Genomic DNA, 18,915 nt, shown 5'->3' on the forward strand with positions numbered 1-18,915 from the left:
ACTCAAGGGGTGGGGGCTATAGCTAAGCAAGCATGGATACAGTAGCAAAAATAGCACATTAGTCAGCTAGTTCCTCATCTGAGTCAAAATGGCTGTCTGATTTTAAAAAGCAGCACCACTGTCCAGCCACTAAATGAGGTCAAAGAAGCCAGATGCAGCATGTTACTTCTCCTTGGTCTCTCAATATTGTTTTTCTTAAGGATTGCATATCAGGTGTCAACTTCATGGTTCAGCTTACTCAGACGTTTTATGTGTCAATTCTATAGTGTTCAGGTTGAATGTTTCCTAAAGCCCATTTCGATCCTCAGACTCTAATAATACTTTTTTTTTTTTTTTTAAGTAGGAGATGTTTCTCCAAACCTTAGATATTCAGAAAAGATTTTCAGAGCCAATTTTGTGACAATGTTGAAAGATAGGAGATAGACAATGAGTAATGCAACATTTTTTAATGTGCTTTACATTATAGTGGAATAGTATACATAACTTTAAAAATCATTAAAAGAATATTAGATGATGGTAAGTACCAGGAAGAACAAAGCCAGGTACTGACATCTTTATTTTTTTATTTTTTTTTATTTGAGAGTGACAGACACAGAGAGAAAGACAGATAGAGGGAGTGAGAGAGAATGGGCACGCCAGGGCTTCCAGCCTCTGCAAACGAACTCCAGACGTATGCGCCCCCTTGTGCATCTGGCTAATGTGGGACCTGGGGAACCGAGCCTCAAACTGGGGTCCTTAGGCTTCACAGGCAAGCGCTTAACCACTAAGCCATCTCTCCAGCCCAGTACTGACATCTTAATGAGGGAAGATGTTAAGGAAATTCCTCTTTGCAGGTACATTTGAGGAATTATCTAAAAATTTGAGACACATTATGTACTGAAACTGTGCCATTTATACTTTGTGTGATAAGCCTACCTGATATCATTGTTTTCTTGGCACTTTACCAACCAAAAACATCCTTTTGTTATTTTTTGAAATTATTATGATCATAATATATAATCCATGCTGTTATAGGTTCAAGGCTATATCATTTCATGAAACTGGCAAACATTAATATCTTGTTCAAAATTGTTCAATGAATAACAGAATCAGATACAAATTCAGAATTTGTCATCCTGTATTATGCCTATCTATCTATCTATCTATCTATCTATCTATCTATCTATCTATCCCTATTCTAGATCAAATGGAGAATAACTATGAAACTTTAATATATGAAAAATCCTTATAGGCATCATTAAATATTTCTTTTTTCCAAAAATTTACTATGTTACATGAGTAATTAAATGCCAGGTAAGTGGCATATCAAAATTGATGTTATAAAAAGAGAGAGAGAGAGAGTCATGAACAGTGATGACATGGTTAGGTATATTTGAGGCAAAGTGGCATTTGACTGTTTTCCTCTACTCTGTAAGTCACTAGTTGGAAAAGAGCATGGAGGAATGTTTTGTGATCCATAAAGAATGGTGTGCTATAAAAGAATCTTGCTTCCTCCCATTTACATCAGGTACTAAATACTTTATTCTTATTCCTTTACCACAGGTACTAACATTTAAATATTGCCAGTACTAAGGTGTCCGGAAGCCTATGCTTCTTTCTTTCTTTGCATTTCAGGGTCTCCTTTGAATCCAGTTACATATTTCTGTGCTCTGGACCTTGGTAGGGGATCAAAAATTTGATATGGGCTCTGTTTGGGCACTCTTTAGACTTTTCTTTTTTTAACCTTGGTACTATAGGACTTGCAATCCATTTCTAATCCTTCTACAAAACCTATCCATTATAAGTTCTACACGTAGTAATAATTTAGTTTATTGCTTCAAATATAAGTGAATTTGGACTAGAGAGATAGTTCAATAGTTAAAATGCATGCTTGCAGAGCCTAATGACCTGGGTTCAGATCCCTAATACCTACATAAAGTCAGATGCACAAAGCGGCACATACATTTGGAATTTGTTTACAGTGACTAGAGGCCCTAGTGTGCCCATATTCTCTCTTTCTCTCTCTATGTGTGTATGTGTGTGTGTGTGTATGTGTGTGTGTGTGTGTGTGTCTGTCTGTCTGTCTGTCTGTCTGTATCTCTCTGTTTGCGAATAAATAAGTAAAATATTTTTAAAAACTGAATGTGGCTGTCTTTTGACTATTCATGTTTACTGGACCTCCAGGTCCCTGCTCTGGTAAGCCTCAGCTGTGATGAGAAGGCAGGGACCATGGAGTACTCCCACATGGGATGTCTATCTCCTCCTGCCTTCCACATGGCAGAAGCTCTCTGTACCTTCTTTTCTCTTTCCTTCTCATAATTTGATAAAGTCTCTTTACATCTTACAAAAATCTGAATTTGAATGAGAAAAACCTAGAACTCATATAGCCTCTTTGTGCTACCTGTAATCTGCCAAAATTTATCTACCTGTGACTCTATGACACCTTCTAAATAAGCATGACAAAGAAATATTTGTTCATCCATGTTTATTCATGTAGTAATACCAAGACTCATAATATGAAACAAGACTCAATAACTATCAATGGATAATAAATAAATGAAAGTAATACATATGTAAAATGACATTTTATTTAGCTATAAGGAACAATGAAATTATGCTTTCTACAGGAAAATAGATGGAATCATACATCATCATATTAAGCCTGACTTATAAAGACAAATATGACCTATTTTCTCTCATAGAATCTAGACTTAAGTTGATAAATACATATAAGGTGTAGAACATGAAAGTATGAAAAGGGAATATGGGAGAATAGGTCCATCACAGTGGGAAGGGGAGAAAAGAAACAGTAATGAAATACACATGACACAAAAGCAGCAGGAACCATTTGGGGAGAGGACGATGTACATAAGGAAGGGGAGAAAAAGGTCAGAGGGACAAATAAAATTGTTAATGGCATACATAAATGAAAATGTCACAACGAAATTAAAGTTATTATGTATGCAAAATTGACTCCTTATCAAATGTCATTGTTTTATTTTTAATAGTAACAGGATGGGCTGGAGCGATGGCTTAGCTGTTAAGGTACTTCGCTGAGAAGACTAAGGAATCAGGTTCAATTCTCCAGAACCCACATGCATCTGGAGTTCGTCTGCAGTGCTAGAGGCCTTGATCAACCAATTCTCTCTCTCTCTCTCTCTCTCTCTCTCTCTCTCTCTCTCTTTAACAAATAAGTTAATTTTTTTAAGTTGAAAAAACTAGTACCAGGAAACTAAGAAAAAGAGGTGGTGTTGGGCCTTGAAAGGCCCAGACATGAGGCCTAGTGGAACTTCCTGAGCCTAGATAAAGTTTGGTGATTTCCCTATGGACAGCTATGACTCAGCAAGATGCCTAATGGCCTCTGGGCTGTTACTTCCTCATAGGAATTGGAATTCCCATGTGTGCATGCTTAGAACCAATCATTTCAAAAGTCACGGTATACTATTGTCCTTACTTCTCCCCCCATCCTAGAATCCCCACCCTCATTCTCAACACTATATAGGCAACAGCCTGTAACAATAAAGTGAGTTCCTGCTTCCACAAGACTCCTGGCTTAGTGGTGTGTTGCTGGCTGTCGACACTCATCCTCCTCCTCAACCCCGTGGGAGGAACCAACGGGCCTGGTCCTTCCTCAGCACTACCTGCCGGGGGAGCCTGGCAAGGGGGAAAAGTGCCTCTACAATATCTCAACCTGTAATCTCCATCCCTCATTTCTTCCTTCACTTCTAGCCTTTTCCTTAACAGGACCCTCCATTTATAGCACCCTAGGCTTTTCCCTTTACTCATCCCTGTGCTGTGATTTTTTTTCTTATTCAAAACTCTTAAAATCCTATTAAACTTTTAAGTATAAACTGTATTGAGATACTGTATTCCATTTGGACTACCATCACTAATATGACTTCTAGACAGTATAGTATTGTTCACATCATAGTCATCAATTTCTGTTCTGCCTTTTTCCTTCAGTCTACTTGTTCATCTCAGTGCACCATGTCCTTTTCATTTCATATGAACATCAATATCAGGCTATGTTTCAAGGGCTTACTAAAGCACCAGTTTATTTCTCTTAAACCTTACAGGTGACCTACGATATTTACTAGTATCAAGAAATTCTTGTTCAATGTCTGGGTGACTTTATTCTCTGCTTACTTGGTTTTGGTAGCTTTCCTGTGTATATCAAATATTTACTACCAGATATTGCCCATGGGGGAACATAAATTTTCTAAGGACAAATGTAATTATCACCCCCCAAGTTCATTACCTAGGGTTCTGTGAAGAAAATAATCTATTCACAAAATAAATCACCAGCATCATAAATTTCCTTGTCCCAAACACCAAAGCCCCACTGTTTATAGGAATTTTGCTGGTGTTTTTCCTGGATTCCTAATTTTCCATTATTGCTTGCCTTTCTATGACATGGCCAGAGACTTTGTTTTCAAACCCTTATTTGAGATTTTCATTCCCTGTCCATATTCTAAAACCATACATGCTCTGTATCATCTTCATATATTTTTGGACTTTTATCACTCAGTGTCTTTCTCCATACTATATGCACAGGGAGGAGTATGTGGTTAAAGTCTCCTCACTCAAAAACACAACTGAGTCCAAAGTCCTATTAGATATTTAAACTTCCTGTCCTGCCTGTACACTTCTCCTCTGTGCTAGGTGCTACTTATTGTCATAGTGTGGATGATTTCTGAGGTATATGTTCACCAGGGTACTTCAAATTCTACTATGTACTAAGAGCATCCAAAACTTCTCTATTTTCATCTTCATGTCCTCTGAAAGCCAACTGCCTTCTCCCTAATAGTATTATTTATTTCTAACTAAATTTCAATCATCTATACTTTTTCATCTTCTATCTGCAAGATGTCACTATCACACAATTTAATATTTCTCCTCAGACTTCTCCCAAATGCCCATAAGTCACCTTTTTCATACACAGTTCTTCCTTTGAGGATAAAATAGTAAAATTCAAGCAAGACAGAGTATCAAATATTTTCCTACTAGCCATTGAGCTCCAACTCCTGGCTGTAGTTGAATCAGTGAAGCAGCTAAACCCATACCTTGCCAAAATTGTATTCTAGTGCAAGGTAAGATGTTTAGTCTTCATAGGTTTCAGGTATGCTTTTGGAGTAGCACATGTTTTGGGAAATATTAACGAAACATTCTGGTCACTCACTACATTCCATTTAATAAGCTACAAGGTCACTTATAAAATGGAACTCAAGTAGCTAACTTAATATAAGTCTTACTATTTTAAAAGGAATTAGCTGCCCACAAAACTGAAGCTTACACTAGTAACCAGGCCCCTCTTGACATATAAAGTTGCTAAGCTACTCTACAACAGAATGTTTCCTTAATTGCATAAATCCACTTTTTCACCCTCCTTTAAAGATTGGAATTCTACTTAAAGAATGTATGGGAGAGCAAATGTTTGGCTGAAAATCCGATTGAAATCAAACTACATGAGATTTTATATGTATATGTGTGTGTGTGTGTGTGTGTGTGTGTGTGTGTGCGTGTTTATATATGTATATATATTCAGACATACATATATACATGCATACACACATACTCATATGGACTTTGAAGACATTCATATGGCCATTTTTCTCCTTGGATTCTTGCTTGAAACAACTCACAATCTTAGCAAAGAGACTGTTCTCCTCCACAAAAGTCAGGAGGGATACCTTAAGTCTCATTGGACAGAGAACCTCACCTTACTCCAATTGCTACAAAAATGAACTTACCAAATTACAGGAAAAAAAAAAATGACACAAAGGCTCACTCATCTACAACACCTAACCTGAATCTACCCAAGATACCTTACATACCCAGCACGCATCTCATGGACTAGACACTAGGATGGATGGGGAGGGAGGGGAGGGCATCAAAGGGGTGGGAAACACTAATCTGGACCTAAATGGCAATGGTACCATAATATTCTACTTCCTAAAAGGCAGACCAAATGGCTGAACTTTCACTAGACCCTTACAGGAAACACCTGAACCACAACACACTGGAGAGGGTAGGATCAAGACTAACCTAAATCCTCTATAGCTTCCCTCCCTCCCTCTCCCCCTCCCCCCCTCCTCTCTAACTCTTGTATATTAGTTATTTTTCCCTCATTTTCTTAGTGGGCACTGACCTGTAACCCCCACTACCAGCATGGGGCTATCATCCATAATGAGCTTTTGATCAGAGAAACCTACAAGGTTTCCCAAAACAATGACAGACTTCTGTCAGAGTACTTGATGACCCACCAAAGTCAGTGGTAAGACCTTATTGCTGAAGACTCCATACGCAACTGACATGTAAAATGGAAGGCATAACTAGAAGCCAGGAGAGAGTCAGTCCCCAGACAGTCAGCGTGTCTAGTGCCAGAAGGTGCTACTTGGGCGACTGGGGGAAATGACCAATATCTGTCCAAGCAACTCATGGTCTAACCTACTTAGCAACAAATAACCTGGTGTGTTGCCCACACAAGTGTAATAGTGGCACACAGCCATGATGGGGAACCAACTGCTCTTGATTTGGCTAACTGATCCCCTCAGTGGTACGAGACCCATAGCTGGAGCTGGGAAACAAGTCAGAACCATATCCAAACATAAGCCCACTCTCCAATATCAAGCTACCATCAATCATGGGGTACAAGAGGGCCTACATCTATTAAACTCTTTATTAAAAAGTAAGTGCTATCTCAATTTTCTGGGTGCTAACTTACTCTCCATTGGAGAATCTGCTTCTCTTTTTCAGATAAATGCAGATTCTAAGGAGAGAGCTGCCCCATCATACCTCAAAAGGGGCCCGACTGAAACTAAGGAAAATTGGAGAAACAAACAAGGGTGCTGTTTTCCTGATGAACTGGATACCAGCACAAAGGGGAAGAAGACCAACACAGAGAAAAATCAACTCCTACCAAACCAGAAAGCCAGAGCCTCAGAGGACCCCAACACCTCAGCACTGAAGCAGACCAAAAATGAACCCAACATGGCTCGGGGAAATTTTGCAGAAGGTGGGGGCGGAAAGAATGCCAGAGTCACATGTTGGGTCATGATATGCAGAGACATTTATCATACCAATAACTGTGGGCTAACTCCACAATGCACGCCCCATTTACATCAACAAGGAGGGGCCATTGGGAGGGGGTAGGTCATGGATGAGCCCAAACAATGGTACCAAACTGCCTGTATTTGCTGAAAAGAATACTAATAAATTAAAAAAAAATAATTGTGGTAAAAGTTTAAGCAAAGGGACTAGGGATATGGCTTATCTGGTATTCCCCTAGCATGCGCAAAGCCCTGTGATTTATCTATAACACAGCATATATTAGGTGTATGCTTGCAGTCCTACTATTCAGGAGATGGGGATGGAGGACCAGAAGTTCCAGTTATTCCATGGCTGTCTACATTGAGTTTAGGCCAATGTGGGCTACAGGAGTAATGGTAAGGTAAGGATCAGAGCTAATGCTCTCTATTTTTTTGTTTGTTTGTTTGTTTGTTTGTTTGTCTGCAAATAAATTTTGTATGACCTGTCTCATGAGAACAAATATGATCTACTGCGGTCTGCATATTTTCAGGCTGGCTCAAAGACATTTTTGCTAACAGCTAAGTTGTTACTAGAAAGAATTTCTCGTGGTTTGAAATTTTTTTGTTCTTCTCTATAATAAAGGAAGTCTATTTCAAGGAACATTTTTCCCTGAGGCTACACTAACACAGGTCTTAAACCACATACAGGACACACACACACACACACACACACACACACACACAGGACATGCACACACACACACACACACCAAAGTACAATTTCACCAAAACTAGTCTTGGTGAACCAATAACCTTATTGGGGTTGTTGACAGAGCAGGTTGAGGAGTTGCTTATAGGAATAATGTATGATTTAAAGGAAGCTATATCATCTACCTCCCACCCTAGCACAGGAGATGACTCTCAGAAGCTAAGTCTGTAGCATAGCTGGTCAGGGAGTCTCTAGCACACTACATCACTGGCAGGCATCTCAATCAGGGAGTCTCACTCCAAGCATTTTATTTCCCTTTATATATCCTTAAGACAGGGTCTTTCGATATTTTCTAAAACTTCTTGATTTCTTGAGTCTCTTGAGCTCTTCCCTACCCCCAGGAGGAAACCTTTCAATTTCTAACTAGCATTGACCAAAGTAACAATAATCTAACCTCACATAATTATTCCTTTAAATCTGGGGAGTGATTGTATGATCTTTGACATTTCAGGTCTCTAAGACTTGACTTCTGAGAGCCTTCGTTGTCTGGTCAGGAGAGAATATTTCAGTTTGGAGAATCTTCTACATAACAGTCCTTTCACTGAAAGGATCACTCAGGATATTCAAGGGACACTTTGACTGTGTGAGTCTTACTACCCCAAACTTCGAGATGTAAATTTTCATTCTTCCACATTCCTTTCAATGTTTATTTTCCATCTTTTTAAATTATGGCTATCCTAGTAGGAGTGAAATGGAATCTTATTAAGTATTTGATTTCTATTTCCTTAATGAACTATAATGATATGTGTTTCTTTTCCTTACTTGTTAGTATTTGTATGTATTTTAGGGACAGATATCTTTTAATTATTTTTACTTTGATTTTATCTGTATTTTATTTTTAGCACTTTTGCATATGTATATAATGTATTTTGGTCAGATTCATCTTCCATTACCCTTTCTTATCTTCCTCCCACTCAACCCCTTCTTCTTACAAACTAATATCTTCCCAATTTCACGTCTTTTTCTGTGACATGCTGATTTAATTAGAGTTGCTTTTTATGAGCATGAATGAAGGGTATTTATTGGAATATGGTCAGTTTACCAGGGTTTACAACACTGATAAACATGACTCTCCCCTTTCCTAACAGCTAGTAACTGCCAATAGCTCCTCTGGTATGAGTAGAATTTCATAATTGCCCCCAACCATCCATGATAGAATGTTGAAAATCATGTGTAGGAAACCACATCTGCTGTGAATTCATGAGTGTAATAGCCACATCATGTCCAGAGGCAGCATTCCACATCATTCCTTCCTACCCTCCAACTTTTATATCATCTTCTGTGATGTTCCCTGGTCCTTGGAGGGGTGATACACATATACCTTTGGGGATTTTGATTTTTTTCTATTGTCCATTTGTTTCAGAACTTCCTTGAAGCCACTGGTTCCTGCCACCTAAACTGTAAACAGTAGCCTTCTTTGTTTCTATATGGGTATAAAGACATTGATAAAAGGACATTGAGGACCTAAGAGGATTGCTATACCCAATCATGTGTCGACCTCGAGTGTCATAAGCAACTGAAGTAGTGTAATATGAACAATTCACCAAGTGAGACTCTTGTATCCCCCCCCCCGCCATATCATTGGTAGAATTATCAGCACTGACAACAATGGAGTGAAGAACTTTGGCTTCCTAACCCCAGAACTTCAAGAGCTGTATTTTAAACTAGTACTTCAAATGGTCTGAACATCCATAGGGAAGGCTTGTCCTGAGGTCAATAGTCATAGCTACATGTTTGCTCCTCAGAACTTCTCTGACCTCTGCAACATGCATAATACTAACTCTAAAATGTTGGTACATCTAAACATAATCCTGATCCCATTATTAAAAAAAAAACACTCTTGGGCTAGAGAGATGGCTTAGTGGTTAAGCACTTGCCTGTGAAGCCTAAGGACCCTGGTTCGAAGCTCGGTTCCCCACGTCCCATGTTAGCCAGATGCACAAGGAGGTGCACGCGTCTGGAGTTCGTTTGCAGTGGCCGGAAGCCCTGGCCCTCCCATTCTCTCTTTCTCTCCCTCTATCTGTCTTTCTCTCTCTGTCTGTCGCTCTCAAATAAATAAATAATTAAAAAAAATAAAAATAAACACTCTTGCTGAAATCCCTAAAATTCATTGACTGATTGATGACTGTCTGGGAACTTGGGATGTTTCCTTATTACAGGCTCTCAACAACATGGTTCTGCTTATTCTGATGGGCATCCCCCAATAAAATACTTTGCCTCAAGAATGCCTTCTGAGTTTCAGATATTCTTTAAATCAGAACAGGTGGTTAAGTTCATTCTCCTTGAAGAAAAGAATAAGAAACTGCTAACATCTTGAACCAGAACACTAAACCTTGACTCAACATCCACTAAAATTAATCAATGTTTAAGATTTCTCTGAAGTAACCAATGATTCTCCATAGTAAGAAAAGGAAGAAAGAGAAGCACCAAAACAGTCCTTTCTTCTTTTGTTGATGAGGCCTTATATAGAACTTCCAGTTTCCAATACTTGCTTTCAAGTAGTTAAGTATAGAAATGTTTCTCAAAGTTCAGACATATTTGTCCCTTGTTAGGAGATAAGCACAGAGAAGAATAAACCCTATTCACATAAATTACTGACACTTTCTCTCTTCCCCAAAACAACTCCAAGCATAACCATCCTCTCTGTATCTTTCTTATTCCTCTTTCTGAAAATCTAAGGCACAACTAACTACCTTGCTGAGATCTTTAGGTCTAGTATGTTCACAGCATCTCAACATCCTGAACAAAATCAATCACAATACTTGAATTATTTTAATTCTGATAGCTAGACTTTAGAAGATTTTACCAGTATAACCATCTCATGTTAGTGATAATACCTATCAATGACTGTTTTCATTTTTATTATTTTTTGTGTGTACATGATGTGTGTGTGTTTGTGTACATGTGTGTGTGTGTGTTTGTGTCCATGTGTGTGTGATTTGGGGCACACATGTCCCACAGAGCACATGTAGAAGACAACAACTTCAGGTTTCAGTCCTCACCTTCCCACTTATTTGAGGTGGAGTGAATAGCCACTCACAACTGCACATACCAGGGTAGCTGGCCTTACACATTAAAGATGCTCATTCCTGTGTCTGACCATATGTGGGTTCTGGGGATCTGAATTCAGGTTATAACACTTGCGCAGTAAGTCCTTTTACTCACTGAGCCATTTCCTTAGCCCCCTAACTGCTTTCTTACTTCAATCCAGTTGCTGGCACCTAAACAAATTCATTACAGTGGAAACTAGTAACATATGCTACTAACAGGTTATAAATCAGAGTCTTGAGTATTCTGTAACTCTGCTCTAACTATACCATCTGTCTACATACTCTGCAATAAAGACAAAATCATATCATAAGACAGAAAAGGACATTTTATCAGAGGAATATTTAATTATAACTCTCTTTTTTAAATTCCAATGCTATTGGCTAACTGTATAGAATGTTCCTTTCCCTGAGGTTCAGTAATATCAAACCAAAGTAAGTCCTAAAACCTTTGTGTTTTGTCTTGCCAAGCCTAACCCCTATTCTCTGACATTGACATTAGTGAAATACCTAAGCATGAGGCAACAGAAGACAGAGAATGCTTATCTCATAAAAGCTATATACAACTCCAATCCTAAAACAATTTAGAAAAGTTTGGCATAACAAGTAACTTGTAATCAGCTAACTTCACATCAATTCCTTCTCTAACGACAAAAATCAAAGAGGAAGTAGTCATATAAAATAATTACTTTCCTAATACCAAAATCAGTAGTTGGCCCAATAATTTGTAAGGATAGAATAGAAATGACTTCTAAGGCAGAGGTGATGTGATAGAGAGTAGAGTTGCAAAGGGGAAAGTGAGGAGGGGAAGAGAATTATCATGGTTTATTGTCTATAACTTTTGAAGTTGTCAACAAAACATAAATTTAAAAATGAGAGAATTAAAATACGCAATTATACAACTTTAAGAGGAAAGAAATTACTTCTAATATTTAACTGTCATTGCATTTATCTGTTAATTTAGTAAGGTTTTACAGGACACACTGACCTGAGAAATTAAGGATTCTTATGAAACAGTAGAGGACTGTCAAGCCTACTATCTAAGACATTTTCCCCATAGTAATCTATTAGATATATGGACAATTGCAATAGTATTCAATTTCATGAAACTCTCATCTCATTGCTTGCATATATGCATATACATATGAGAAAAGGACATTGTTATTATGTTTACTCTTTCATCTGAGAAAGCACTAAAACCAGACATAAATCTACTCAGTGGCTAAATACAAGACATAAAGTTTTAGTATTTTTTAAGTAAAAAGGGATGAGTCATAATTTATATTCTATACTTGATTTGATTCAATGTACTTTTGTTTATAATTCTTACTCATCATTCACATAAAAATGTATTTATATTTTTGCAGGCTTATAAAAGTTATATTTTAGTAATGAAAATTTACAGAATGGAATGTTAATTTTCTTTCAATCTTTGAGTGGGACTTGAAGAAGCAAAAGGAGGTTGATCTATCTTTTCCTTTGCCTGGGGAGCCACGTGGAAAGTCTCAGCTCCTGGAACAGTTTGCAGCAGGAGGCTGTTCAGGCTAGTTCTAATCCAAACAGCCATGAAAGAAGCTTGAAGTCCTATGCAGAACTTTACGTGTGAAGTGATGATAGAGGATAAAAATGGATTTAAGTAGAAGGGAAAAATCAGCTAAGCTCCTAAGGCGTAAGAAATATTTCTTTGCAGATGAAAAAGGATGCCTTAGAAATAAATCTATCACTTCTCAAGGGTTAGTCATAAAGCAAAGCAAAAACACCCCAAAGGAAAAAATAGAAAAATGACCCCTGTGCAGATGGAAAGATCTTTTTTACAAAAGTATTTCATCCCATTCAGAACAAGGTGAAGAAACAGTATTCCAGAGCCATGTAGAAAATGGAAGGTCACACCTTCATCCCAATGATTCAACATTCAAAGAAAACAGCCCAGTAATCCAAGGACTAAAGTTCCAGAAAAGAATGCTTTATCAGAGTATTTTAGGTGTTATCATTTTACTATAGTGTCTTTAGACTTCCTGTGTAGCTCTGATTTTATGCACACCTTCAACTTACTTCCAGGATAAAGTAAGGTGTCATCTATGCAGGCAAGATTCCACCAGCCTCTGTATCTTTCCAGAAACATTTTACACTAACCCTTTTCCAGCTGGTTCCCAAAGCATATAGTCATATCTTTGTCTCTTTTTTGACTATAATGAATATCTGGATCCCATGTTCTTACCAGAAAAATATGGCCTGAGTTGTCTAATATTTAACCCTGTCAAAAGCTAGTGTATACATAGCATATACACATGGTGGTCTAGAAGACAGAGAGTCTGCCTACCTGTTCATATATTCCAAATTAATATTGAACTTCATAATATTCAAGACCTAAAGCTGCACACTACATCCTTCTGGATTCTTAAAGAACTGCTATAAGCAAATTTGCTTTTAAAAATATTTTGAGTGCTGGAGAAATGGATTGGCAGTTTGCAAAGCCAAAGGACCCAGGTTCCATTCCCCAGGACCCATGTAAGTCAGATACAAAGGATGGTACATGTGTTAGGAGTTTATTTGCAGTGCCTGGATGCCCTGACATACCCATTATCTCTCTTACTCTCTCTTACTCTGTGCCTCTTTCTCTAACACACAAATAAATAAATATAAATAAAATAAACAAATATTTTAAAAAGACTTTGAACAATTTTCACTAAACTGCTCACTCAGGAAATATCCTACACCTACCAGGAAAAAAGAGATCATCATAGCCTAGATGTTTCCTCTAGGTTTCTCATCATCACCTCCATCATGAAGCATAGAAGTTATTATGGATGATAGACCTTATCCCTCAGACACTGCAAAGAAATAAATTCAACAACACAGCAGAGAACTAGGCCTGTGGCAACGGAGGTGTTAATATTTAAAAGGAAAGGAGGAATTCATCCTTGCATTTCTTTATGTCAGGATGAAGATCTATAAGGTTTCCTAAAAGAAAAACAGATTTCTGTCATAGTACTTGATGACACACCAAAGGTTAGTGGTAAGACCCTACTGCTGAAGACACCTTATGCGGTTGACACATAAAAGTGGAATGACATGGCTGAAGCTGAAAGAGTCCCCAGAAAGTTAGCACGTCTAGTGCCAGAGGTGCTACATGGGCAACTGGAGGAAAACGACCAATATCTGTCCCAGCAACTCATGGTCTAACCTGCTTAGCAGCAAATAACCTGTCGTCATGCTCGTACAAGTGCAATAGTGGTGCACAGCTATGGTGGGAAACAAACTGCTCTTGATTTGGCTAACTGATACACTCATAGGAACATGACCTATAGCTGGAGCTGGGAAACAAGTCAGAACCATATCTAAACATGAGCCCACTCTCCATTATGAAGCTACCGCCAATCATGGGCAACAAGAGGGTCTACACCTATTAAATTCTCTATAAAAAAAAAATAAGGGTTATCCCATTTTTCTGGTGCTAACTTTACTCTCCATTAGAGAATCTGCTTCTCTTTTTCAGATAGACACAGATCCTAAGGAGAGAACTACCCCATCATACCTCAATAGGGCCCCAGCTGAAACTAAGAATAATTGGTGAAACAAGCAAGGGTGTTGTTTTCTTGGTGAACCTGGTACCAGCACAGGGTGAAGGAGATTGACACAGAGAACAATCAACTCCTATCAAATCATATATCCAGAAACCCAGAGGCTCCCAACACCTCACCACTGAAGCAGACCAAAAATGAACCCAAAATTGCTCAGGGAAATTTTGCAGAAGAGGGGTTGGAAAGGACGTCAGAGCCACATATTGGGTCATAATATGCAGAGTCATTTCTCCTACACATAACTGTGGGCTAACTCCACAAGGCATGACCCATACACCTCAACAAGGAGGGGCCAGGGGAAGGGGGTGGGATGTGGACAAGCCTAACAATGGTACCTACTTGACTGTATTCACTGAGTACAAAACTGATTAATAAAAAAATTAATTAATTTAAAAAAATACCTAAGGAAAAAAAAAAGAAAAATATTCTGGGCTTAGATTCTGGCCAGTGTTATACAACTTCAGAAACATGATATAATATCTGTATCAACTATTTCAAAAGAGTAATATTTACAAGTATGTGAATTTAAAGTGGTACTTCTTTCAAATAAAAATAATGCTAATGAACTGTTAAAAAAAAGGGGGGGAACAGGGGGGGGGAACAGAGGATGTGTTCCAAACTCTCACCTGAGATAACAGACACCATTCCCTCCTGCCCCACCTGCATGTGGCCTTGGAAGTATTATAGTATGAAAGAGGTAAAAAAGTTTACTGCAGGTTGGGACTTTTTCCATGAGTCAATGGCCATGAGTTATTCATGCTGGGAATGGGACATTTCACTGATGGAGCTGCCCACAAGTCTCCCATCCTTCTCAAAGTAGCTCTAATATTCATAATAATACTCATTGATTCACTAAGCTGACTTGAATGGAATTCTTTTTTGTTGTTGTTGGCCTGTCTGTGTTATCTATATTAGCTGTAAATAGCTGTTTCATTATATTTTCCTAGGGAAAGTCACACTACAGTGATATTTCTTTAATAAATTGGCTACCTAGGAAGTACAACAAGCTCCTAATAGTAAAATTATTATTATAACCGGCATACTCTCAAATAAATGATGCTATGAATAGTAATTAAAGGTGTTTCCTAATATATAATTATGCTTATGGAAATATTCAGCAATTCAACTGATAAATAATCATCACATGTATTTCAATTTACTCTTTAATTAACAAGCTGATAACATTAGAATGTTTCAGTATCCTTATTTTTGTGTAATTCACATTTCAACACATTGAAAACAAAAGTTTCTTCATCAGCAGTATAAAAATACTCTTTTCTTGATGACATAACTAATGAGATGCCCAAACAGCATGTGTACAACCACAAAAGATATTAAATTACAACTGACAGCATCATATGATAAATTGCCACATTTTGACACCTAAAGGATTATTTTCACTTATTTTTCTTGGACAATTAAGCTTATTCAACTTCCATAATAGGCTATGTCAGTCATCATCAAATATAAAATATTTCAATGGTGTAAAGTAAGTAAGCTTTTCCCCTCATATAAATATCTAAGGACCTTAATTATACCTCATTAAACCTTGCCACCATAATTTGAAAGTCCCATTCATAATATTGAGCCAATAATTTTATGAAATAAATAGTCAATTATCTCCAAAGTACTCATGAACTTTTTATCCACAGAGCTTTTAAATTTGCATACACCTGGTAGGGTTTCAAACATCAGTCTAAGTTTATAAATTAAATGATGAAAATATTTTTACTACTGTAGAAAATGTATACTGGATTAACTTTTTATTTTATTGTTTTCAATTCAGGGTCTCACTCTAGCTCAGGCTGACCTAGAATTCACTATGTATTATCATGGTGGCCTCAAACTCATGGCAGTGATCTTCCTACCTCTGCCTCCTCAGTATTGGGATTAAAGGTATGCGCCACCATGCCTAGCCTGGATTAACTCTTAATATGTATTTTTGTAGACATTTATTCTAAAAGTAAATATAAAACTTGCATGTGTTATTATGTTTACAATTATTCATTAAAGTTATGTAACTCAGCCAATATTTTTCCTAATGCCAACAGGTAAACATGTATAACCTAAAATCTACACATAACTAATACCCTGGGAGGTCTCTGAAATTTTACTTTACTTTCCAAGTAGTAAGGTAACATGCAGCAAATTCTATCATGATAGCAACCTTCTCATTCACCCATACAAAAAAGACTTAGTCACTCACAGTATAAGCAGAAGGAGCCAAAGTACCACTATTTTCAAGTTTCCTGAACCTTCTTCTCCTAGGGTAACACGAAAACAAACCAATGTGCCTGATTATTCATCAACTTACATTATAAGAGAGGAAGCCAAATCTGTATGAAGAGTCATAAGCATGCTTGACCTTTGTCCTTGAGAAAACATGATTATCATATTCTGTAAATAAACCTATATCATGCTCCAATCAAAAATATCCTCAGGCTGGAGAGATGGCTAAGCAGTTAAGGCAAAAGCCAAAGGACCCAGGTTCAATTTCTCAGGACCCACATAAGACAGATGTGCAAGGTGGAGCATGCATCTGGAGTTTGTATACAGTGGCTGAAGGCTCTGACATGCCCATTCTTTTTCTATCTTTGTCTGTCTTTCTCTGCTTGCAAATAAAATAAATAAAATCTGGTTTTGTTTTTTTTTTAAATCCTCATACTGTATCCTTAAGAAGATAATTTTAGAGTTGCATTGCATTGCAATAGTGCATCTTAGTGTGTGTGTGTTATATGTCAAGTGATGTGGTGGTGTTTGTGGGTGTGGGTGTGTATGTGGGGTGTGGTATAAGCATGAATGCATGCTGATTCAGTAATTCATGCATGTGCCTGAATGGATGTCCCTCTCAACCATTCGTCTGCCTATTTTTCCTTAAGACAAAGTTACTTACTGATACTGTTTAAAGGTTAAGTTTGTTGTCAACTTGTTAGAAATGGAGAGAGAAGGCTTCTTGGGCAGGTGGATGAGGGTATTTCCAATTAACTGAGGGAGACGTCCTGCCTCAAGAATGGGCTACACTTCTTCTGGGTTTGTATATGAGGAAGCTCCAAAAGAGTGGCAGCACTTTTGCTCTTTTGTCCAGCTTCCTGTGCCACTTACTTGTGTGTGTTTTATGTCTGGTTCCCCTCGCTGCCTGATTGGGCATGCTTCTATTGTTCCTTTGACCTTGTGGAGTGAGCAGCTACCAGGTCTTAGGCCTCTTCAGTCGGCATACGGTCTCCTGGACTGAACATCTTCCTGGTTCTTCAACTTCCCAGTTTTCATCCAGCTGCAGTACTGCCTGATTGTTTAGCTCTGCAGTTTATGGGCAGCTGTTATTTGACTGCCCACCCTGTATCTTATGAACTTATTTAATAAGTTCCCTTTTATACATATTCATTATACTGGTTCTGTTCCTCTAGAGAACTCTGGCTAATACATTCAGAAACAAACCATTTTTGGGGTACACCAAAAATTCTCAGGTAACTTCTCCCAGCAGGACTGGAGTTGCTAACATGTATGGCTACCCCCCAAATATTTCCTAAGGTCTCTCTGGGAACTGAACTTTAGCAGTAGATCCCCACAGGCCCTCATGTTGGCACAGGAAGCACTCTTAACTGCTGAGGCATCTCTGTAGCTCCAGTATAGTACTTTTATACTACTAGTTTAAGGCAAAGATGTGAGAGGCCAATAGTAAATTATTTCCCAATATACAGTAATCAAAAGTTTCAGTAGCCCACTGGTCTGTAGGTACCCCATAAATATATAGAACTAGAATCTGTGGTGGTATGAATGTAAAAATGTTTTCCATAGTTTCAATGTCTATGATTAATCTTCCTACTCAGCCCCCAGCTGGTGGAGCCTAGGTAGGTGAATGGAACCTTGCTGGATGCAGAACTTGAGGTTCAGCCCTACTGGGTGTTAAGAACTTGCTCACTTGGACTGCTTGCTTTATCTTCAGCTGATGCATGAATATATAAGCCTGTTGTTATACTTTTCCACAATGGTGACACTTCTAATAAAAACTGTAAGTCTGAAATAAATTATTCCCCCATAAGCTTCATCTGGTCAGGGGTATCATCCCAGAAAGGAAAAGATAATTGCTGTAGTATCAATTGCAAATAAAATGAAACTAACCATTTTTAAAGCTCTGGCAACTACACTTAAAAGATTATATCTACAAAAGAATTAGAAGAATTTTAACAGAATAGTTCATCATAATTTTTCTTCATTTCTCTGAAATATAGAAGAGAATGGTAAGAAAAGTGAGGGAGAAAAGGAAAGAGTAAAGGAAGGAGGGAGGGAAATGGGAGGGAAACCCCATTAGTTCTCATATCTACTCAAGAATACTTGGTTTTTCCATTGACCTCTTTTAGCTACTCTCAAAGTTGAATAGTTTCATATTCTAACTTAAATTGAATTTATGCTCAATAAGATGTTAAATAATGACAGAGTTTTTTAAAGATCTGATCCTTTATAATTCTTATGCAGCAGATCTGAAATGAGACATGGGAAACTGTGCTCTGAAA

Source organism: Jaculus jaculus, chromosome 3 (assembly GCF_020740685.1).
Source record: "Jaculus jaculus isolate mJacJac1 chromosome 3, mJacJac1.mat.Y.cur, whole genome shotgun sequence".
Lineage (NCBI taxonomy): Eukaryota > Metazoa > Chordata > Mammalia > Rodentia > Dipodidae > Jaculus > Jaculus jaculus.